Consider the following 23,274-nt stretch of genomic DNA (forward strand, 5'->3'; position numbering starts at 1 on the left):
TATCTGAATACCTTCTCGATGGAATCAAAGTAAAACACTGAAAGCATTTCCTACTGAGGAGACTGCAGTAAATGAGGTAATTAGGAAACTTCATAACAAATAAATCTCCCAAGATGGCCACCAGAGACAAAAGAGCCCAAATGCAGCACAAATATAACCCAGATGTAGCCCAATGACATAAGTGTGCAAAAGACTTATTTTTTGTGTATTTGCAGTTTTATATAGTGCAGACTTGTCAGGTATTGGAGTGCTTTACATGAGCATTGGTTACATCACACAAGATCAAATTCATTTTGGTTGTAGACATGGGGAGAGTAAGTGATTTGACCAGAATCACAGAATGTTGAGCTGAAGCAGAAACTCCAACCTGGTTCCCCAGTTGCAAAGTCTGCAGCTCTGGAAGTAACACCACATCCTCTGCCCTAAGTGCAACATTTAATCAAGTGGTCAACTGGATAAAAAAACAAAGATTACAAATAATTTAAAAGTTCTTTGTCGCCATTTGAAAACTCAGAAAATATGTCCTCATTTTAGTTTTTTAGAGCACTAACCATAATTTTGATACAAATAAGACCCTCTCATATATGTAATTTCTAAAGGAAGTGCTCTAGGTATTACAGTTTTGATTACATTAAGATGACGTCAGGCGTTCCACACTTTTGTAATAAATATAGAATGTTAGCAATCTAGTTGTTCATTGGGATACTGTTGAGAGCCAGAGGCCAGGGGCACGGACTCTGAATATTGAAGGCAGGTAGGAGAGTGCAGAGGCAACAATTTGACCACACTGGGCAGGCAGGAAGGGCAGTGGCAGCACAACAGACTATGGAGGGCAGTGGAAAGGGGGGCAGGGGCAACAAACCAACAATACAGGACTGGCAAGAGAGGCTGTGGCAATATAATAGACCATTGTAGACAGAAGGAAGAGGCAATGGTAGTACAATCATACATGCCAACAGACCCGTTTCAGCCAGGAAACGTCCAATGTTTTTAAGCTCAAATGGGCTTTATTTGATCTGTCTCCTGTCTACAATCTCCTCTTTTTCAATGTAACTCAAAGGGGAAAATCAATACCTCAGTTTTTTTTCACAATCTCCCTCTTACCAAGTTCAAAATGTTCGCAAGTATGGTACATTGGATCATGGTAGGCAGGAGGAATCGGGGTAGGGATATGGACTCGGATAACAGAGGACAGGAGGGACATGGAGAGGTGCACCAAACTGACCCTACAGGACAGGCATCGGGGTTTGCAGCAGCACAATACACCACACAGGGCATGCGGGACGGGAGTGCAGAACAACAATCCATAGAAAGCAATAGGGAGGGGACAGGACCATGCACATGGACAACAGAGAACAGAGGGGAAAGAGGCAATGGTAGCTAGCTGAGGAGAGAAAGCTGCAGCATAACAGACCATAAAGGGCAGGAGGGACGGATCAGGGGCATAACAATGGAACAGACAAGCCAGGAGGGAGGGAATAGGGATCTGCACATGGAAACAGAGGGCTGTGGGCAACGGGGCAGGAGCAGCAAGATGACCATGGAGGTCAGGCAGGATGGGAACTAGAAACAAGACACACCATGGAGAGCAACAGTGAGACTATGATGGCATACACACAGACCACACAGGGAAGGTGGGAGGGGCTATGGCAGCACAGAAGACCATGCATGGCAAGCAGGAGGGTTATTTGCAGCACAATGGCTACAATGGGCAAGAAGGAGGGTGCAGGGGGATGCACAAAGGACCACGGAGGATAGAAGGGAGGGTCAGGACCTGGGCACAGACAAGAGAGTTCAGGGGAAGGGGCCTCACAACAGACCGCGCGGGGCAGGCGGGAGGAGCAGTTGCAGCACAACAGACCAGGGAGGGCAGAAGGGTGTGGCAGTAAAATGGACCATGGAGGACAGGAGGAAGGGGATAGGGGCATGGCATGTGGACAGGCAGTGTGGAGGTGGCAGGGACAGGTTACAGTCATCTGACAATGCTAGGCAGGTGGGAGAGGAGTGGCAGCTCAACAGAACACTCAGAGTAGATAGGAGTGACAGGTCCATGGAACATGGTGGGCAAAAAGGATGGAGCAGGGGCATGCACAAAGACATCAGAGGGCAGGGGGAAGGAGAATAGGGGCAGCAAGCTAAGCACAGAGGCTTAAGAAGGAGGTCAGTGATGGGCCATAGAATTGGGCAATGGAGGGCAGGAGGAGTGGACTGGTAGATCATGCTAAATGGAGGGCAGTGGCAGCACATCAGACCATGAGTGGCAGGAGGGAGGAGGCTAGTCCATGGATTCAGACAACAGAGGATAGGGAGGAGGTGGATGGGGCAGCAAGCTAACTGTTCAGAGAAGGTGGGTATTAGGAACTTTGTTTTTAAAATGTGTGTCTGTGCGAACTACTTAAAATATGAACAAGTATGCAGCACAATCTCACTTTTATTCAGGAAGAAGAGGACGTCTGTGACTGTGACTCCGGGCTCACTTGGCAGAAACACCCCCTGACCCTAAAAAAAGGGTAGGTGGACGCAGTGTTATATAGAACATAGTCCTGAGAGCACGATTGAAAATGAAAACTAGATATAGTATATGGTATAAACTATGCACCAAAAAGTGTGATACAAGATGAACCAGGGCGTGAAATATAATATGCAATACATTGTGCGCAATGACAGATTCATTGGAGAGCGCGAGATAGCACAGGCACTAGCGCGTGCTATGCGATATGCGCCGTGGAGTGTAATATGCACAGGGCAGGGTTGTGTAACCTAACTAGTCTCTAAAGTTGTAATATAAAATATGTGCTGGGGAGTGCAACGTTGCATATGCACTGTGACAAAGATATGGATCCCAGATTGTAATATGTATGGCATAGCGCTGTGCGTTATAACATAGGCATCGAGGAAGGCACGTTAGATGGGGCAATATAACCCGTGCGAAGGACAGTGTGGCATGACATATTCACAGGGTGGTGTTGCAGTGCACATGGGCTAGAGAGTGTCATAGCATACGCACTAACTGGTGGAATACAACACAGAGGTGTGTGGCACTTGGCGGGCACTGGTGGGTGTAACACAGCATTGGGCTCAGCCAGGAGCACGCTGTGACTCTCAAGTGAGGTTTGTCTCCTTTCCAGAGAGTAAAATAAAAAGTATTACACATCCGGCAGTGGACGTGTGTTTTATTAACCGTGAAGGGGGTTTCTTGCATAGTTTGGTCGAATTTATGTCGAATCCCCTTTGAATGGCTTGGTGTGCGTGTGTATTAAATGTGCCCGTCAATAGCTACCCAGGTTTGTATAAATAAACGTCAAGGGTGTCTACTTGGAGAGTTTCCACCGGCGGGGGCACCGGGATTAGGCACGGTAGGGCGTCAGACACGTCAGAGCTTCACTAGCGGTGTAAATACATTCCACGTAGATTCATTGTATGCATAGTCACCTTTTAATGAATATCACGCAAATCGTCATGGTGATCGGTACATACGGTTTGTCCAGCATGTCCTAGGTGTTTCTTTCAATATATATATTTTTTAAATAATAAGAAACAAAGGCCGGCCCCGGGGGTTGGGGTCCCCGAGGCCGATTAAGGCCTTGGGAGGGGGGCCACGCAGCCCCCTTCCAAATTTATTTCTCTCAACAAAAAAAAATTAGGGTGCAGGGCCTGGGGGATGGGGTCCCCAGTGCCAATAAATTAGAAAAATAAGGGGGGCCACACAGCCCTCCTTCTTAAAAAAATAAAATAAATAAAAGACCGGCATCGCACCGGAGGCCACGCCCCCTCCTTGCAGAACTCTGCAAACGCGCCCCCTGGCCAGTTGTAAGTTGGGGAATTAATTCCTTCAATACTGAGGGTCCCTGAGGGCCAACTAGCCCAACAGGTAGCTCCAGTATGCGCCAGGGAGCTGCGTTGCAGACATGTGTTCTTAGGCCACGCCCCTTTTTACACCTCCATGCAACGCAGCTCTGTGGCGCTTACTGGAGGTACCTAGTGGGCTAGTTTGACCCTAGGGACCCTTAGGATTCAAGGGGACTTAATCTCTCAACTTAGAACGGCCACAGGGCGCGTTTACACAGTGGTGATGGGAGGGGACGGGGCCTGAGGGGACATGTGCAAACACGCCCTGTGGCGCGTTTTAAGTTGGGGAAATAATTCCCTTTCAATCCTGAGGTACCCTGGCGGCCCAACTAGCCCACCAGGTGCTTCCAGTAAGCGCCACTGCTCTGCGTTGCAGAGAGGGGGTGCAGGCCATGCCCCTTTTTACACCTCTCTGCAATGGCGCTTACTGGACGTACCTAGTGGGCTATTTTGCCCCTAGGGACCCTCAGGATTCAAGGGGACTTAATCTCCCAACTTAAAACAGCCACAGGGCGTGTTTACACAGTGGGGAAGGGAGGGGACAGGGCGGGGCCTGAGGTGACGTGCGCAAACACGCCCTATGGCGCGTTTTAAGTTGGGTAAATAATTCCCCTAAAATCTTGAGGGCCCGTGGGGGCTAACTAGCCCAGCAGGTGCTTCCAGTAAGCGCCACTGAGCTGCGTTGCAGAGAGGTGGTCCAGGCCGTGCCACTTTTTACACCTCTCTTCAACGCAGCTCTGTGGCGCTTACTGGAGGTACCTAGTGGTCTAGTTGGACCCTAGGGACCCTCAGGATTCAATTGAACTTAAACTCCCAACTAAAAACGGCCACAGGGTGTGTTTACACAGTGGGGAAGGGAGGGGACGGGGCCTGAGGTGACATGTGCAAACACGCCAAATGGCGTGTTTTAAGAGGTAGTTTTAATCCCCTGCCCTATTATATACTAGGGGCTTACAGAGGAGGTCATGCTAATCACAGGGGGACCCCAACGCATAGTGTTCCCTAGTGTATGTAGGTGTTTTCACTGTATTCTGAGTGGCTTTTAACATGGCACTGGCATTAGGACTGGTTAGTCAGACTCAGTTACCACCAGTATCCATCTGAAAAAGTTGAGGGTACAGGATGATTTTGCAACAAGGCTTCTTTCTGCTCTTCTGTTAGTTCTTTCTGCACATTATCCTTCTTCCTGCACTTTTCTTCGTCTTTGAGGATTTCTGTTGCTTCTTTTTGCAGGTCTTTTTTTTCTTTGTGTGTTTTTTCTTCTTTCTTCACATGTCCTATCTCTGTAGGCATAGTTAGAAATTAGCATTTAAAAAACCTTTGAAATTCACTGAAAAAAACATAGGTTTCAGGGGCGTTATAGTTAGCTGGACTTTTCACTCCTACAAAACCATTGAAATTCCCCCGTTATAGTTAGTTCAGCTAACTATAACTCGCGTGCCCGCAATGCACTGCTGATGATACATATTATTAGAAGACACATTAGAACTATGATAGGGCAATTGATACAATGATACATTGACTAGACACGGATAGATGGATAACGATGTCCATCTCATTGACAAGGTGTAAAGCCACCATTACACTAATGGGGCTTTCCCACTTTCTTTACTAGGTTCATTTTCTTACGATTACTTTGGGCAGGAAATTGGGCGAGACTGGGTTGGTAGGCCGTGATTAGACCTACGGAAGGATTAGTTACTTACCTGTAATCCTAGTTCTCTTCCAGGGGTATCCTCATCAAAGTCATAAGCATTAGAATATTCCCGCCCATGTGCGGGATCCCGGAAACAGTATATTATATGTGCCCCACATATACATATCCATACATATATACCTATATGTATACACAAGCAAATGCAGCCCCTAACACCCTAGAGCTGAATCATGCTGTAAGGAATTTCCACTACACATTAGAAAAATAGCATTATAAACATGAGAAAACAACATTATAACTTGTTTGGAAACTGTTTTAATGCTTAGAAAACAGCAGAAATTCTTAGAAAACACTGAAAGCATAGGAAGCTCCCAGGCTGCATTGCAAATACCCAGTCTAAAAAGACTGAAAAGCTAACTCATAGCTGTATAGTAAAAACTGACACCGTGCCTTTAAGGCACACCTGACCCCCACCTTCCCATCATGCCTCAGGGGTGACAGTTAGGTCAGTTGTTCTTTGCGGAGACTGAAAAGTCATGGCACAAAGAAAATAATAACCTCTGAAAACTATCACACCTTTGCCCGGGGAGGCGGGAGGGTTGCTTATGACTTTGATGAGGATACCCCTGGAAGAGAACTAGGATTACAGGTAAGTAACTAATCCTTCTCTTCCAGGGGATCCTCATCAATAGTCATAAGCATTAGAATAGAATAGCGAGCCTCACCTCATCTCCCTGCGGGCAAAGGAAAGAAAAAACAGAGAAGGGACAGAATGCTCAGATAGCTCAGCTACCCAAACAGGTTCCTCAAGGAGGCTTGGCCTACTTGGGCATCCGCCCTGGAATCGGATTCGAGGCAGTAGTGCCTGGTAAAAGTATGGACCGATTTCCAAGTGGCCGCCTTGCAGATCTCTGCCATAGGAACGTCATGCAGGAAAGCTACTGTGGCCGCTTTCCCCCTAGTAGAATGGGCCTTAGGGGCCAAAGGTAAGGGCCTTTTCGCCAGCTGGTAGGCTAGGGTAATGCAAGAAACAATCCATCTGGAAATGGATCGCTTAGCTGCTGGGAAGCCTGTTCTCATGGCGCCATAGTTGACAAACAGCTGGTCCGTCTTCCTAATGCCTCTGGTACTTGCCAGGTAGAATTTAAGTACCCTTTTGAGGTCTAAGGAGTGGAGCGACCGCTCAGCCGGGGTCGCTGGATTCGGGAAGAAGGATGGCAGAGAAATGGACTGATTAATATGAAAATCAGACACTACCTTAGGGAGAAAGGATGGATGTGCCCTTAAGACCACTTTGTGCTGGTGAAAAACTGTGTACGGCTCTTTAGTACACAGAGCCTGGATTTCGCTTACTCTGCGTGCCGATGTAATGGCTACCAGAAAAGCCGCCTTCCACGACAGATGCTGTAAAGAAGCTTTGTGGATCGGCTCAAAAGGTGGGCCCATCAACTTGGATAACACTAAGTTCAACTCCCACGGAGGTGAAGGGTTTCGAACAGGGGGGTAAACTTTTTTCAACCCCTGCAAGAAGTCCTTGACCACCTGCATCTGGAAAAAAGAAGGTTGACTGGGAGACCTCCTGTAAGCTGTAATGGCAGACAAATGGACCCTGATGGATGCATACTTCAAGCCTGATCTAGCTAAGTGAAGGAGGTACGGAAGGATGACGTCCTCCTGCCCCTTTGTAGGATCATGGTGATTCTCCCTACACCAAATGAAGAACCTCTTCCACTTAAACGCATAAGACGCTCTTGTGGAGGGTCGCTTCGCTTCCTTGAGAATATGCATGCAGTCAGGAGGTAGACCTAAATGTCCGTATTGCAGGACCTCAGGAGCCATGCCGTTAAGTTCAGTGAGGGAAGGTTGGGATGCAGAATCCTCCCGCCCATCTTGGACAGCAAGTCCGGCCTGCAAGGCAGCCGCCTGTGAGGTTGAACCGAGAGATGAAGAAGGTCCGGGTACCACCACTGGCGCGGCCAGTCCGGAGCTATGAGGATCATCCTCATGTCGGATCTGAGCAGCTTGGATACCACCTTCGGAATCAGAGGCAGGGGCGGAAAGGCGTAGGCAAATGTCCCTGACCAGTCCATCAAAAGAGCATTCCCCCTGGTCCCTGGACGGTGGAATCTGGACGCGAAGGCGTGGCATTTTGAATTTTCGTCGTCTGCAAACAGATCGATGTCTGGACGACCCCACCAACGGAACAGGTCCGCCACCACGTCGTCGTGCAGCACCCAGTCGGGCTGATCTTCGAAATGCCTGCTGAGTGCGTCTGCCTTGATATTCAATTCCCCTGGAAGGTGTACTGCCACCACCGAGAGGTTCCGGGCAAGCAGCCAGTGCCAGATCGCCTGCGCCTCCAGGGAGAGGGGCCGTGACCGAGTCCCGCCCTGTTTGTTCAGGTAAAACATGGTCGTGGTGTTGTCGGTCTGCACCAGGATTGAGTTGGTCTCGATTGCTGGGAGGAACGCTTTTAGAGCAAGGTGGACTGCCCGAAGCTCTAGCATATTTATGTGGTAGCCCTGTTCTTTTGCAGACCACTGACCTTGTATCTGGAGGCACCCCATGTGGGCTCCCCATCCTTGTAGCGACGCGTCTGTCACCACTGATTGCACCGGAAGAGGCTGGTGAAACGGGACTCCCACCAACAGATTGTTCTGACGAGTCCACCATGTTAGGGAAGATTTCGCTACCTGGGGGAGAGAGATCCGATCTCCCCAACGACCTGTGGACTGATCCCATTGATCCTCCAGAGCTTGCTGCAAAGGTCTCATCCGCAGCCTGGCGTGGGGAATCAGAAAAATGCAGGACGCCATGGAACCCAGCAGAGATGCTACCTGCCGAACTGACGGCCTCCGCATCTGCTGCAGAAGCCTGCATTTTTTCTTCATTGAAGACAGTCTCTCCTCCGAAGGATACGCTCTTCCCACGCTTGTGTCCAGAACGGAGCCAAGGTAGTGGATGGACTGAGTAGGCCGCTGCACGGACTTCGCCATGTTGACGTGAAGGCCGAGAGCGTGCAACTGCCTTAGACAGAATTGGAAGTCTTTCTTCACCTGTTGCTGGGTTGGAGCCTTCAGTAACCAGTCGTCCAGGTACGGGTAGACGAAGAGACCCTGCTTGTGTAGGCAGGCCGCCACCACTGCCATACATTTGGTGAAGACTCGCGGGGCCGACTTGAGTCCGAATGGAAGCACTTTGTACTGGTAGTGCTTGTCTCCTACCACAAACCGCAGGTACCTGCGGTGATGCTTTGCTATTGGAATGTGAAAATACGCATCTTGGAGGTCCACCGAACACATCCAATCTCCGACTTGTAGATGTGGACATATTTGGTGAAGCGCCAACATACGGAACTTCTCCTTGACGATGACTTTGTTTAGGAGACGAAGGTCCAGAATCGGCCGAAACTTGTGCTCTTGATCTTTCTTGGGCACCAGGAAGTACCGGGAGTACACTCCTTTTCCGACCTGTGAAGGAGGAACCCTTTCTATGGCATGCTTTTGCAGAAGGGACCTCACTTCCTGCTTGAGTAGGTTTAGGTGGTGAGGACGGGACCTCTTTGGCGGGATGTCTCTGGGAAGCGCTCGAAAACGTAGCGCATATCCATGACGCAGTATATTCAGCACCCAGCGATCTTTTGTGATGCTGACCCACTCTGCTAGATGTTGCGACGCACTTCCTCCCACTGGAGTGGGCAACGGTCGTAGAGGAAGCCACAGCTCATGACTTTCCTCCTCTTGTGGCAGTGGAGGACTGTTGTTGGTGTCCACCTCTGCCTCTGCCAGACTTTCCGCCTCGAAACTGGGTTTTCCCTTGGGGTTTGCTCTGAGACCACTGAGGGGTTTGAACCCTCTGTTGAGGCCCCTTGCGTTGGGTGGGTCGAAAACGGCGCTTGAACTCCTTTTTCTTCTCCAAGCCCACGGCTTTGAGAGTGTCCAGCTCAGTTTTCATGCGCCCCATCTCCTCATCCGTGTGAGTGCCGAAGAGGGAGTTGCCAGAGAACGGGAGGTTTAAAATCCATTGCTGTGCGTCTGGCTTGAGCCCTGTCAGACGCAACCAGGACGACCTCCTGGCGCAGACGCCGTGTGTATAAGAGTGGGCTGAGATTAGCGCACCATCCGCCGCTGTGCTAATCGACTGATTAGCCACCAGTGCCCCTTCAGTAACAATCTCCTCAAAGTCCTTTTGGTCCTCCTTGGGCAGCTTGGATTTGAAACGTTCCATCGAATCCCAGAGGGCCCTATCGTACCTGCCCAGAAGCGCCGCCGCGCTGGAGATCTTGAGGGCTGCCGCCGCCGAAGAGCAGGTCCTGCGTCCCCATGAGTCCTGGGTTCTGCTCTCCTTGTCTGGAGGGACGGAGGAGGAGGCCGACGCCGTCTGACCCTTCCTGGCAGCTGCCACTATGACGGAGTCCGCAGGTGGGTCTGTCTTTACAAAGACGGGGTCAGAGGTAGCTGGCTTGTATTTTTTTAGGATACGAGCCGGAACGGCTTTGACAGTCGCCGGGGTGAGAAAAGTGTCCATGACTGGTTCCATGATTCCTGGGACCAAAGGTAGCAGCGGACGAGAGGCAGACTTTTGGTGAAGTGTTTCAAAAATCACCGAGGTTGTGACTTGGGGGACTGACATCTCAATCCCCAGCTTCAGTGCTCCCCGCTGCAACACTTCCTGGTAGGTGTTGATGTCGTCTACGGGAGAGACCCTGGACACTGGGCTGTCCGTGAGCGTGGGAGAATAGTTTCTGATGGAGGACTTGGAGGACGAGGAAGAGGACGATGATGGAGTCCTTTTGCGCTTCCGGTGATGATCACGCGCCCTTGACCCAGGTGAACGCTCCTCCCGTCTGGGGGAGCGCGATCTGCGTCGCCTGTAGTCCGGAGATCTCGGACGTGCTGGCCTGGGGGGACTAGCTCTGTCCACAGCCGCCACCAGGCGTTGCAGCGGAGAATCATGCACTGGGCTGATGTATTCCTGCATCCTCCTTGTAGGCCCTGAGTCTAGCCAATGATGTGCTGGTAGTAGCCATCTGGGCGACAGAGTAACGGTCTGAGCCTGAGGAGAAGACCTACGGTGTTGAGCTGCAGGTTCTCGTGGCTTTGCTGGTCGTGGGGAGGCCTCTGAGTGGGAGGAGGAGTGGCGAGAAGCCGACTCCGTAACCAGGACCACCGACTTGTCTGAGGCCTGTCTCGACGTCGAGCGCGGTCTTGACGACGATCCGTGGTGTCCTCTCCTGTCTCGCTGGGACTCCCTCGACGTCGAACGCCGTCTCGACGTGGACCGGCGGCCATGTTCCGTGGGCGAAGCCTGCTGCCTCGACGTCGAGCGGCGATGTGAAGCCGACGACGGAGGCTCTCTCTCCCTCGACGCCGGACGCCGCGGGGACGCCGGCGGAGATGCTGCCACTCTCGACGTCGATACCGATGCCAACCTCGACGCCGAACGCCGCTTGGAGGACGACGGCGGAGGATCCTGCTGCTTCGACGTCGAACGTCGATGAAGCCTCGACGACGGTGGGGATGGTGCCCTCGACGACGGAGGGGTGACACTCCTCGACGCCGGTCGTCGCCTGGTTGACGACGGCGGAGGGTCCCTGCTCCTCGACGCCGATCGACGTCGAGATATCGACGGCGGAGGGTCCCTGCTCCTCGACGCCGAACGCCGCTGGGTTGGCGACGGCGGAGGCTCTCTGCTCCTCGACGCCGATCGTCGCCGGGTTGACGACGGCGGAGGCTCTCTGCTCCTCGACGCCGATCGTCGCCTGGTTGACGACGGCGGAGGTTCCCTGCTTCTCGACGCCGATCGTCGCCGGGTTGACGACGGCGGAGGGGGGGTGTCTCTCGACGCCGAACGTCGCCGGGTTGACGACGGCGGAGAGGATCTGGATCTCGACACCGCTCTGGATCTCGACGCCGATCGTCGCCGAGTTGACGATGGCGGTCTGGACTTCGACGTCGACGTCGTACCTGCTCTCGACGGCGAGCCCGCTGTCGAGAACTTCTTTTTCGAAATATGACCTACCGGAACATCTTTTCTCAGCGCCGAGCCCGACGCTGAGGCGGAAGGACGAGAGGACTTGCTTCTAGATGATTTTTTATGCCTCTTGGAGCCCTTCCTCACCGGAGATCGGCCTCTAGATGGTTGTGCCAGGCCATAAGCGCGACTTCGCTCTCTGTCCTTCAAAGTTCTTTTGGACAGGCCCTGGCAGTGAGGACATGTGCTGGAATCATGGTCCTCCGGCAGACACAGGATACAGACCCTGTGAGAGTCAGTCGCGGCCTTTTTCTTGCCACAGGCAGGGCAAGGATCGAAAAGAGAAGGCATTTTAAGTGGAAAAAATGCCCAAATAAGCCTAAAAAAAGGCAGCCTCTTACTGACTTAGCTGTGAAACGTCGAAGTAAGGGAAAAAGAATTGAAAAAATAGACAATATTTTCTGACAAACTCAGAAACAAGTGGAGCTCTGTTGCCAGGATCCTTCTAGAAGGAGCCGGAAAGAACAACTGACCTAACTGTCACCCCTGAGGCATGATGGGAAGGTGGGGGTCAGGTGTGCCTTAAAGGCACGGTGTCAGTTTTTACTATACAGCTATGAGTTAGCTTTTCAGTCTTTTTAGACTGGGTATTTGCAATGCAGCCTGGGAGCTTCCTATGCTTTCAGTGTTTTCTAAGAATTTCTGCTGTTTTCTAAGCATTAAAACAGTTTCCAAACAAGTTATAATGTTGTTTTCTCATGTTTATAATGCTATTTTTCTAATGTGTAGTGGAAATTCCTTACAGCATGATTCAGCTCTAGGGTGTTAGGGGCTGCATTTGCTTGTGTATACATATAGGTATATATGTATGGATATGTATATGTGGGGCACATATAATATACTGTTTCCGGGATCCCGCACATGGGCGGGAATATTCTAATGCTTATGACTTTGATGAGGATCCCCTGGAAGAGAACAAGGGGTTCTGGTGGTGCCAAACTTACACGTAACTGCACAAAGTCACTACATATTATTGGTGCCACCCACCTCCCCACTGTAAACACTGAAAATTGAACAGAGATTGCTGGAGGTGGGAAATCTAGAACAAATATGCTCTAAACCCAAGAGCAGACAAGCTGAAATAAACACAGTAGAAGCCACACAGACAGCAAGGCATGGGATAATAAGCAACCTGCAACAAGTGTGAAACCCCTTTTATCTGAGAATTTGTACATATCAACCATGCAAGAGAAAAGTTCAAACTAGATCTTTCATACTTTTAATGCAATTCCATTGGGAGGCTAGTTTCAAAAAGAGTAACTGATGCCAATACACAATTACGAGAAAGGAGGAGGAGACACATCTTTGACTATACTATAGATGTAGGCATACTACAAGGTCAATGTGGCAGGAATTTCCATTCCAAAGAATGCCTAACCCTGACCAGGACAATAAAAACAACAAGATGTCAAATGCATAGTAGCTCTACTATATGGGCAAACTAATAAACAACGCACCATAATAAACACCAAAGCTTACAACAATGGGTGATCGGTGTGGGACCTAGCCTAACTGAGGTGAAAGTGAAGTGGGAATATTGTTGTGCACAGGTTAGACACATGCCAATCAACAGCAAACACAAACTGAGCCACTTCAAATTCTTGGGTCTTAGGTCTTATAGGTCACCCCTCAAGCCATGACTACATATAACAGGAACGTAAAGACGGAGTGCTGTAGGTGAAGTGCAGACAGGGCGGGTTCCTACATTTAGTACAGGAATGTTCAGCAGTTGCTGTATATTGAAATGAGATGTTGGTCTCTTTAAATGAAATGGTGGTAAAAGATGAGGTTCGTATTCTACTAGTGGCCCTGTTGGGATGTGTAGGAGACATATCAAAATCACACAGAAACCTTTTATCCATGGGATTACTACTGGCAAAAAAATAGAGTTGCGGTGCGGTGGAAAGAAGGACCCAACTCCAGACATGTTGAACGTACCAAAGAATTTGTATAGTCCAAAGGAATGGCAGATGATTACTCCAACACAATGACACCAATAACCAGACCTGTTAACTATAAACTACACATTTAAGAAAGAGAGGGAGCCAGGAGGGAAGGAAACTATGGAGGCAGCCAGGATGAAGCAGGTAGTAAACGGAGTAATTAAAGGGCTGAACGTCCTGTTTATCTCAGAGGCCACCAGCACCCAACAGAGAAAATTCTCTAATCTACAATACTGAAGGTGGAATGCACAATTCCATGTTCGTCCGAAGAGGGCATGCAGAGTCGACAAGATGTAAACCAGTAGCTCTGAAGACATGTGTAATCGAATAGATTTGGAACCGTCACTTAATGATGAGAAAGTATAAATAAATATTTAAATAAAAAACGGTCATCTCACCCTACTTCTCAATCTCCAGTTGTGCAATATGTCTCACTGTCATATCTGGGGCAGTGGGCTGGCTATGGTAATCTTCCTGACACTGTCAACTGGGAATTATTATCCAAATCCAAATCAACAGCTTTACTGCCGTTCATGTGTTCTGGGCACAGACCGGCTTCCATTTAGCAAGCTAATGTTTGCTACTCAGCCATGCAGAAGTTACAGCATCATAGACCACTGGGAGTAGAAACATGACTTTCAGAGCATTAGACTGTGACCCTGAACCTGGTTGTACCAATGATGGCTGCAGCATCACCATTTAATAATTGTAATAAAAACTCAGACAGACCCAGACCACTCTACAAACAGGTAGGAGCATACAAATGCAAGGTAATGGAATGGGGGCATAAACTGTAAGGAAACATCAATTCACAAATTTAAAATATATTATTAAAAAACTTTGTGAAAGTTTTGAAAAAGTGATCGAATTTCCATTCTCTTGCACTTCATTATTTATACAAATCACATTCCCACAAAGAAACACTGTGCTCGTGTTTTCCGCAAATAAAATAAATTCCTACATAAAAAGATGTCATCACAGAGAGACTGTATGGTATTTGTAATTATGTGAGCGCCTCACTCCGATCTATGACTGACCGTGTTCTCTGGAAGTGATGGGTGGTAGAGTGATCTTAGAACTGAAACAATGAAAAAGAGAGTGAGCAGTAAATGCTAAGTTGTTTCTGGCTCCTAAGAGATGCAAACAATATTGCAAATATAAACAAAAATTGACAATGCTGATAGGCCTGGCATGTGAATGAAAGTGTCTCTCCTCAGTCAATGATGGATTCAGACATTCAATTAATCATCACAGATGCAGTCTGTTACTCAATTCAATTATTTAATCTTTATAGGGCTAAAACAGTAATATAAGGCACAACGTCAAATACATCACATTATTAAAAAATAATTACATCTGAATGTAGTCGATACCTAAAGTGCATTTCTAAATACAAAAACAATTATTGCCATTACTAATTAATATGAACTATACAATGAACATTAAATAACAAAAGAAAAATAAAATAATCCCAATTAAAGCAATACAAATAAAAAATTACAAAATCACCATAAAAACTAAAAAGTATTTGTTATTTTGATAGTGTTCGGAATAAAATTAATCATAACTACACAAATATATTCTAATGACAACTATTTCAAATAAAAAGAGCAGGTTTAAATAGTCCAAAATTTACATTTCTTAGCTATGGGATCAAATAATACTTTCTTGCCTCTTAACAGAACTTACAAAATAATATAAAGTGTAAAGTGGACTGAACATACTGCTGGTCAGATGGAAAGAGGGAAAGCTCATCCATCCAGTGGCAAGCTTTCAGAAATCTGGCTAAGAAATGGACATTACCTAATCCGAAGCACGTCAGCAGAAATCTATTTTGAGTATTTACTACTTAACATGACTATTGCTTAAATAGAACTGCATTTTCCTGATGTTGACAAGTGGTGCCAGTTACAGGCACAATCTAAGGACACCTAAACAGGAAAACGTCTGGATCGTATTGATTATTACACCATGGATCATATGAATCTTAGTTTTTGTAACCACAGGGCATGAGGACAGTGTAATCAGGGGAATGAGATGTACACTGAACTTTAGCATATCACAACAGCTACCTGCCAAAAACCTTTCTGCGCCGTTAATATAGAGCATAAGAAAATGATTAAGAAAAAAGGGGCTAACACACATCTGACACAATCGAATATGCAGCTTAAACCCATAAAGGCTACATGTAGGCAGCTTTACTTTGTCATACATAAATACAAATCCAAACACGGTTCAATGGTGCCCAACCCTCTCCGAACACCAAACTGAGAGTCAGCAAGAAAGGAATTGTCCTCCACCCAGGTCTCAAGTCTTTCCATAAATCTTCTAACCATTATAATGATTACAACATCGAGAAGTGAAATTAGACAGCAATATTTAGTATTACCTCAGTCACCATTTTAAGAAATGGTGGCTATTGCAGAGGAAGACCAAGACCGAGGTAATCCACACTTAACAGCACTATTAAAAACATTTGCCAAAAAGGAGGCACAGCGGTCAATATTGTTTTTATAGACTTCCCATCCATAAGGCCCCCGCCTGGGTCAGGTGCCTTACCATTAGGAATCATGTTAATGACCATAATAACTTCCATAATCTCAAAGAAATGCAGATGTTATGTGGAAGCTTATTTTAAGAGTGAACACTTGATATTTCAGACTGAGGCATGGAATAGTTATCGCAAAAATGTGTCACCTATCTGTCTGCAAAAATCATAGCGACCAATACAGAACCAGCTGCATTTTAAAAAAAAAAAGATAAATTAATCACTTTCCAAAATGCACAATTATCATTTTTGGCACACGCTGCTAGTAAGGTGTCCCAGGATTCCTCTCTTATACATGCTTTCCTGACCTTCACAGTTTTTATAGGTAGATCTACAAGTATACAGTCCTGCAGAATTATCTGGGTGGTTTTAAAACCTATCATGAGATTTTTATGAGCTCAAGCGAACGTGATAAATCGAACCACACTGTCTTTTCCTAACCTTGATGCAACGGACTGTCAGGAGTTTTTTTGTTGGTGCTCAAAGTGACTCAAATGATTTCAAACTGTTGACGCATCAACTAAATCATCAATGCAACAAAATGAATGTGCCAAATGAATGCTTAAAAGATCAGCTAGTATGTGTGTTGCATGAACAGAACCCTACTCCTTTACCCTTGACAGCTTCAAGATAAAGTCCACAAAATGTAGTGAATTTTTCTCCCAATTGACAGATAAGATTGTGATCACTAAAACAGTTAGCAGAAACAGTGAAATAGAATACAAATGCACTAATGTCTTTTAAAAACACACTATAAAATCAGTGGCCCTAAATAGTTCCATTCAATTACAGGTGGGTGCCAGAAAAGAGGATGTAGAACAAACAGACACAAACCAAGTGATTTTTTATTAAACTACGATTCATGTGGAATCCTCTACAAACAGCTCCACAGGGGCACGGACAATGCCAAGCATTGAATTCCCCTGCCCATAGGATTAACAGATTTTTCTCTTCTTTCAAACATTTCTCAAGTTAATTATCAAAACAATTTATTATATCTGGATTATGTAACTATTTATTATTTCCAGATTATGTTGATTAAAGCGGTTATTATGGAAAAATTGGCAACCAAGATTTTTTGTCCACCATTGCATTTAACACCTAGAAATTGAAAATTAGGTGTATCAGAACAAACCTAACATACTTTGCCAGGAAGCAAACAATAAATCAGGAACAACAAATAGCCCTTGGGTAGACCTCACGTAGATGAACAGCTGAAGAAGCATACAAGATGCAACCATCAACATAAGTCTGAAGAGCCCATGTTTCCTTCATATAAATACAATTGCTTAATAAATGGGACCCAATAATGATTATCTAATTTTGTATTTAAATAAGCCACATCCCACAAAACAAAATTAATTGAATCTTTAATGAATGTGCTTTCAGAGTGAATGGAGGGGTTCAGGTGCATAATCAATTGTGTAATCTTTAGAACTAGCGGTATGGAGAGATCTACATAGTGTAACAAGAGTGTAGGACTTGGTTTTTTTGGCTAAAGTTTCCTAAACCTTTTGCTTTCCCCTTAGACCGTATTCCTGACATAGAGTTGCCAATTTAGATGCTTCGAGTACATTGCCACTGCTGATCAGTGTCAAAGTACAAATGTTCCCTGTGTAAAGTGTAATGGTAATTGGTTGGCCATGATTGGTATGTTTGCCTTACTAGTAAAGTCCCTAGTGATGTGCACTGTGTGTACCAGGGCTAGTAATGCAAAGGTGCGCAGAGAAGGGAACTCAGGCCTGCAGTGTAGGTAGGGCCTGCGCGCAAGTTAGCATGTCGTCCTGACAAGTGCAACCAATTGTCAGGCGTTACTTTCCCTTTTGCGTACACAGTGGGCACCCCTGTGGTAGGTCCAGGGTAACCTCTGGGCAGGGTGCAGTGGAAGTAAAAGGTAGGGCATATACTAAGGAGTGTGTAATGTCCCAACAGTGAAAAACGCTCCATTTCGTTTTTCACTGCTGAAAGGCCATCCTGCCCATAGGACAGAATGGGAGAAGCTGTGTGTTGTGTTTGTTAGCTAAGTTTCCTATACGTTTAAAATGGAGAAGTGAGGTTTAGTGTGTATGAACTCACAGTGTCATAACACATCTTTCTATGAAAGTTGTTTTGTCACTGTTTGTTCAGAAATCACTCTTTTAGAAAGTGGCTGAGTTTTGTGCTTTAAGAATTTCTGTACTCTCTGCTGAATGTGGATTGACTGTCTGGATCTGAGAGGTGAGAGGAGCTGGGAGAGGTCTTGACCCAGGGAGGGGTTGAGATGGCACCTGGCTGCCCTGTATCTGGAGAGTAGGGGGAGGAGAAGCCCAGAAGGTGAAAAGGCGTGGGCTGGTGCTATAAACCAATTGACCCATCTCCTGCTGAGTGATTAAGGATCCAGACCCCCAGTATCAAAGGGAGAAAGGTGACACTGGGAGGGAGACACCCAGAACTGATTTCGGCAGGGGTCAGGGACCCCTGAGTACAACGAACTTCAAAGACATTAACTATGAGAGCTGAGGCCCCTGAACGCTGGAATAGAAATGGATTGAGACTGAAAAGGCTTAGACCCATTTTGTGGTCAAGAGGAACCTCTGCTAAGGAAAGAACAACTGAAGAGACTGCTCGGAAGGACCAACCCTTGCTTCATGATCTGGGGCTGGTCCGCAGTTTGCTGTTTTAACCAAGGAAGAGGCTGTTGGGACTGTGCTATGTGTGCTGGGTCCCCCTGCTTGAAGAAGACTGTGCTTTGTGCTGTGTCTTGTAACCTCAAGGGCCAGAGGTGAGGTGGCTCCCCGTTGGAAATCACAGGAACATAAACGTTTCCGGAGAAGTTTCAAGCAACGCGGTGGGCACGTGTTGTGGCAGCTTGAGATCCTCAGAAGGTGTGCCCTGTGATCTTGGACACACGTAGGAGACGTGAGACTCCGACGCGCTGGGAGCGTGTCATGGTGCACAGGAGGCGTTGGTGAGGAGCGCCTGGTCAAGTGTGCATCGAAGGTGGAGCAAGTCTCGGACACGCTGGGAGCGCGTCGTGGTGCACCGCAGGTGTTGGTGAGGAGCGCCTGGTTAACGTGTGCATCGGAAGTAGAGTGAGTCTCGGACGCGCACTGTGCATGTCGAGGTGCACCAGAGGCGCTGGTGAGAAGCGCCTGGACATCGAGTGCACCGGAGGAGAAGTGAGGCTCGGACACGGTGAGCGTCGTGGTGAGGCCAAAGGTGTTGGTGAAGAGCACCTGGATATCAGGGCACTGGAATTGGAGTAAGTCTCAGTGAAACAGTGTGCGTGCTTTGGTGCAACCTGGGACTGTGGGGGTGATCGGCTGATTATTGTGTGCACCAGAATAAAGTGAGTCTCTGCAGTGCAGTGTGCATGTCTTAGTGCCAACTGAGACTGCAAGAAGGAGTGCCTGATGACCGTGCACTCGGAGCGGACGTGAAGCCTCATCAGCGTTGTGTGTGTGGCTTCGTGCCAGAGGAGACCCAGAGGGTGCTGTGGTGAATGTGCACCCGGAGTAACGTAATCTCAGAGATGCGGGGTAAGTGTGCCCTGCGGCCGCCTGAGACCTTCCTATCAGTCGTGGCCCAGACCAGTAGCCCCAGAGGAGCTGGGCTGCCAGGTCGAGCTGCTGCGGCCCATTGAGAAAGTTCTGCACGGAAGGCCCAGTTCGCTGAAGGAGGAGAGGAGAGTGGGGGCACGCCCCTAGGTAACATGGATCACTACCTGGGCGGGGTGCAGGCTTGGAGGGACACTCGCTTGACCTCTCAGTCCTTCTGGCGATGTGAGCCTTTGCTTCGGCTCAGATTGTGGCCCGTCCTGACCGACGGAGTGGCAGTACTGGGGCCAGAGTGAGAAGCGGCACTTTGTCATCGTGGATACGTGTGGGGGGGGCAACTGTTATCAAAGAGGCTGACTGTCGTAATACACATTGCCAATATTGCTGCTAATGAACTGCCGGACTGTCTTAGGACACCTGACATTATTTATGCATAATGAAGTACACAATTGTAGCGCTACGCGTTGTATTATTTCTCCATTGCAAAGTACAGGATTGCAGCGGCCTGCATTGCTTTATTCCTTCCTTGCAAAGTACATGATTGTAGCTACGCATTGCATTATTTCTTCCTTGCAAAGTACGCGATTGGGGTGTGACACATTGCATTATTCCTCCATTGCAAGGTACCAGGGTGTATCGTTACACATTGTATTATTTCTCCTTTGTCCAGCACAGGATTGTATCGTTACGCAGTGCATTATTTGTCCATTGCAACATGTGTCATTCTAGCATTGCGACCAGCATAGCATTTTGAAAGCGGTTGTTGGGATTTGAACCTACCTGCCAGCCGGAAGGAATATTACCCTTTATTATATGTTGACTTTTGTATCGTGTGGTCTGGTCGTATATCTTTTTATATAAGTTTATACTCATTTAATCAAACTAGTGTGGAGTCCATTTGTGGGGTCACCAGTGGATTGCTGTTGGCGTGTTTGAACATACTGTACACTCGTGCCTTGGAGATGAGCCTGGCTGCTTGTGCCAAGCTACTAAGGGGGTAAGCAGGGCTATCTCAAACGGTGTCCTTACTTGGCCTAACGTTGAGTTGGGAGTCCTGGGTCTCGCATTTGGTGACAGTGGTGCGGGACGGGGACTCCGGCTTCCAACAAGGAGGTAATACTGTGTCTTGGTTACTCACACACATTGTCACAAACTCTTCCATTAAGCCAGACAATCTGTTCAAGTGATTCTAGAGGGGTATATTTATTGGAGTTTGGTGTATAATAATAATAATGATAAGATGCCGATGAACTCTAGCGTGTGAAACCTGTGGGCATATTTACTCTGCTGGCTAACAAAAGTCAAACGGAAGTGCCTCTAAAATGCTCGGTCGTGAAGAAGACAGTACATAACTAGCAACCAAAGCTTCTCTAAAATGAAGCACAGTACTGTTAGACCCGGGATCCCTGGTTTGCTTAGGTAGGTACCTTAGGCCAAGCAGTGACCCGTGTTTCAACGTCAGGGAAAGGGAGGTCACCTTCTGAGATAGCCCTGCTCACCCCCTTGGTAGCTTGGCACGAGCAGCCAGGCTAATCTTCAAGGCAAATGTGTAAAGTATTTGCAACCACGCTCACAGCAACCCAATGATGACACCACAAACAGACCCCACACAAGTTTTATAACAAGCATTGGCATAGCCAATAGGTCTCGCTTTTGGGACCGAAAAGTAATTAGTTATGCAGCAGAATATCCTTGGTGCAACAACACCAACTGTTGCATTGTCGTACTTTGGAATTTGGGACCACGTAGGAGGCAGGGCCCTACCCCTGTCTATCCCGGTATTAGCGAACCGCGAATGGTCAATGCGGTATGTACAAGTGCTTTGTGTAACGTTTTAGCTACGAATGCACTGTGTATACGTTATTATACATCACTACGTGGGTTCCATCTTAGAGCGGTGGCCATCTTATGGTTGCCCTCACATAGGCTACATAGCATGAAGCAAATACGGGCCTTTTAGAGCACATGTGCCTTCCTTTGACTTCTCTGTGACCTGGGCAGCTTCGCTCCGCTGCCCCAGGTCAGTCCAGTCCCACGAGCTCCCCGTCCTTTGGCCACCTGTGATTAGCATCAGGGTTTGACACACCATAAAGTCTTTTCATCCTACACAAACCTCCAGCTAATCTCTTTCGCACCTGACTGTTCCTGCTTTATGGCTTGTTTTCCAAACAGGAGATGCTCATGTTTATTGGGGCCTATCGATATCTGATGTGGGATCTGAGCCATGCTGGGTAAATAATTGCGGGCTGGCTTAACTGGAATGTGGGATGGTCATCATGACTCTGCCTTTTCGTTTGAAATGTATACACATGAATGACCATGCCATAAAACAAGGAATGTGTGCCTGAAGCAGGATATTTTGTATTTAAGGAGAGGCCCATTTCTGTAACTTTTAGCAGTCTCCTAAGAACATACACGCTGTTGTACTTCTTGGATACCTGTAATTGGTCTGCAGCCAATAAACTGATCTCTGACTTCACCCAGAAGACTCTGTGTTTCTGTAGGTCTGAAACAGGAAGAACCCGAAGTCATAGGGTGTGTTCCCCTGCACCGCTGGGATTAAAATTCCCAGTACTTCAGTTGGCGCCCAACGTATGGCGATTTCAGCGGTACCGGTCCAAGCCAGAGGTTCGTGAGGAGCTTCGTGTGGAAATTCTGGAGGAAGGCCGCCACTTCATCGACCCCTGCATGTCGACGTGGTCCGAAAGTCTTTTCTGCGAGGTTCTCCGCGTCCCGACGGCTACGAAGGACTGCTGCCCTGATTAATCGCCCTGTTTTGGACCCTTGACGATTTTGGTAGAGCGAAACAATCGAGAGAGTCTTCTGGTGACGCCATTGATCATCGATATTCAGTTAAGTATAAGTGGAGCGTCTCCCAGTTTGAATTTGGTATCCTTCGGGATTATTTTGATTTGGAGTTTGCAAACCCCAAAGCCAGAGGACTCGTGTATTCACGAGACTATCGTAATCGATAATCCTTTGAAGTTTGGAACTAGACTAGTGAGCGAAGATGCCTGGTGCTAGTGTATTTGGAAGATTGTTTTGTTTGAGTTGTGGAAGGGATTTCCAGTTAGAGGATTCATGTCCGGTTCCTCCAATTGGAACTCCAACTTATGAGCTTTATGTAAAACATGGCGTGGGCCCCATTGCATATAATGAAGTATGGATCCGATACACCAGAAAGGACGGCGTTTTAAAATGGCCCCAAAATGGTAGTTTCGATACAGAGATCTTAGATAATTTGGAAGTAAAATTGTTTAAAAAGAAAGCCCGGCCGGCGATGTTTGATTCTTTCCGCCTATGGCGAAAGGAAGCCAAACAGAAGGAAATTAAGCTAGCGAAAAGAAATAAGAGAGAAAGAGGTATGTCAGTGATGCAAGCAGCTGTGCAATTTAAAGATAATGAGGAGGAACAAATGAATGAGCAATTGCACAGACAGCGCAAACTAGGGATTGATAAATGTTACCCTGTTTTGTCACCCCTCGTGCAAGATGAGACAAAAGAGAAAGAGAAAGATTCCCTAATGTCCCATTTGTTAAGTTCACCACCCCCATATGCGCAAAATGCCACAGCACCTCCACAGCTTGTAAATGTGCAGCCTCCAGTAAATATGCCGCAAGCCTTCCCGCAGCCGCCAGCTCCTCTTCAGCTGGCTCCTATCCCTGCAGTGCAGCCCTCTCAAGGGCCGCCAGTTTTGTTACCTGTTAC

The 23,274-nt window shown here is 47.5% G+C and overlaps 1 protein-coding gene across 3 annotated transcripts in view; it reads right to left on the reverse strand.

Moving 5' to 3' along the window:
* The window catches only part of EDA (ectodysplasin A), a 1,792,848-nt gene that overhangs the window by 1,565,887 nt on the left and 203,687 nt on the right, over nt 1-23,274 (reverse strand). The window lies entirely within an intron of this gene.

Source organism: Triturus cristatus, chromosome 5_2, assembly GCF_964204655.1.
Source record: "Triturus cristatus chromosome 5_2, aTriCri1.1, whole genome shotgun sequence".
NCBI classification, from domain to species: Eukaryota; Metazoa; Chordata; class Amphibia; order Caudata; family Salamandridae; genus Triturus; species Triturus cristatus.